General features: G+C 37.3%; 1 pseudogene; it reads left to right on the top strand.

Moving 5' to 3' along the window:
- The first annotated feature begins 639 nt into the window (after nt 1-639).
- Nucleotides 640-995, top strand: LOC110286191 (annotated as a pseudogene).
- Nucleotides 996-2043: the final 1048 nt, after the last annotated feature.

Genomic DNA, 2043 nt, shown 5'->3' with positions numbered 1-2043 from the left:
GAAACATAAATAGACATCTGTTAAACTATTACTCTTACTATGTGCTATTATGCTCATTGTATTAGAGATAGGTGACAGTTTCATATAGATCAACATGTAAGTATCCTGACACTCAAAATCACTCCAAAGTCATATACATTAAAAGTCTTCAATTTAACTACATGTCTTTCACATATATTATTCAACATATGGTATTCCCTTCTGAATTTGGTCGAACTGAGGTTGTTGAACAGATTTTTCTAGAGCAAGATATGAAAGGAATGCTAATACTTCCTAGTTTGTGGTGTCATCCAAGACTTAAAAACACTAACTCAACTGATATAGGCACTTATGTGTACCCAGGTAGGATTGTGGAGATATGAAGGGGTGGCAGACTTTCAACACAGTAATTCCTATAATTAAGTCCTGTGGGTATGATTCTGATTTAGAAAATATCTTTTAACAAATTTGGCTGAAGGGAATGGTAAAGAATAGATAGATACACTATAAATAGCACTGTACATACATGCAGAAAAATTTAAGAATGCAAGGCAGCAGTTTGAGTCGCGGTAGGATGGAGGAGTGGGCGCTGGGGTACTCGCTGAGCGTCTGCCTGACCTCGGCTCTCCTTCGCTTGCCCAGTCTTCAGCACAGTCAGAGATGGCTGGCAATAAGGCTGGAAAGGACTCTGGAAACTCCAAGACAAAGGCGGTTTCCTGCTCGCAGCAAGCCAACTTGCAGAAATCTAGGACAACCAGCCAAGGACATGTGAGCGCAACGCTGCTGTGTACAGCTTGGTCATCCTAGAGAACTTCACGGCAGAGTTACTTGAGTTGGCAGAAAATGCATCAAACAACTTAAACGTAAAGCATATTACCCCTCATCACTTGCAACTTGATATATATGTAGATGAATAATTGGTTTATCTGATCAAGGCTACAATTGATGGTGGTGGTATCATACCACACATCCACAAATCGCCGATTGGAAAGAAAGGACAACAGAAGACTGTCTAAAGATGCCGGGATTCCTTATTATCTCAGGACTCTAAATATTCTTAACAGCTGTCCAGTGTTGGTGATTCCAGTGGATTGTATCTCTGTGACAAACACAATTTTGGCTTTCTGTAATTCTGTTTGTGCAAGTTGGAGGCTTTAATTAGCTTTCCAACCAGCCAAATTTTTGCATTCCAGTCTTAACCATATGTAAGTGTTACTGTGGCTTCAAAGACGCCATTGATTCTGAAGTAGTGGGTTTTGATTGAGTTGACTGTTTTAAAAAAATTGTTTGGATTTTAATTGTGATGCAGAAGTTTTAGTAACAAACACTTGGTTTTGTACAGACAGTATTTCCACTCTGGTGGATAAGCTCAGTAAAGGTCATATCCCAAACTAGTTTTAAACTTGCTTAATAAATGGGACTTATCTTTCATCTCATTCAGCAACAAGTACATTCTCTGGTTACTAATTAAACAGTGCATCTGTATTTAAAAAAAAAACAAAACAGAATGCAATGCTATGGGATTCTTGATTATATTGGTTGTCCTTCAATACTTTTTACACATAACCTAAACTTAGCTAAAAGATAAGAGGAAGAATCGTTCTGACCCCTGAAAATTAATCTTTCAGAAGCTAATACTAAACAAATTTTGCTCAAGAAAGAACTGGAAAACAGCATGGATGAATCTGAAAAAACATTCAGAGCCAGATTTGAATTTATCGTTGCTCATAATGTGTAAGTTAATTTATCAAAAGAAAAATCAAATAAAACCTTAAAAACATCTAATATTGATTAAGTATTATATCATGTTGGGGACTTGATTTAATGGATTCTCAAATTACATGGGAATTTCAACATTTGCCACAGATCCCTGACACCAATTGATTTTGATTGGGAAATAAAGATGTCAATAGCCAATGGCTGGGCAGGTAGATTGAGGCGGGACCTTTAGATTTGCATGGTTTAAGAACTGTAAGTTCGAGAATTGACAAATGGGACCTCATGAAACTGCAAAGCTTCTGTAAGGCAAAAGACACTGTCAATAAGACAAAAGGGCCACCAACA

This window comes from Mus caroli, chromosome X, assembly GCF_900094665.2.
Source record: "Mus caroli chromosome X, CAROLI_EIJ_v1.1, whole genome shotgun sequence".
Classification (NCBI taxonomy): domain Eukaryota; kingdom Metazoa; phylum Chordata; class Mammalia; order Rodentia; family Muridae; genus Mus; species Mus caroli.
Note: the sequence above shows the minus strand (reverse complement) of the source record. Positions and strands in the feature narration are given on the sequence as shown.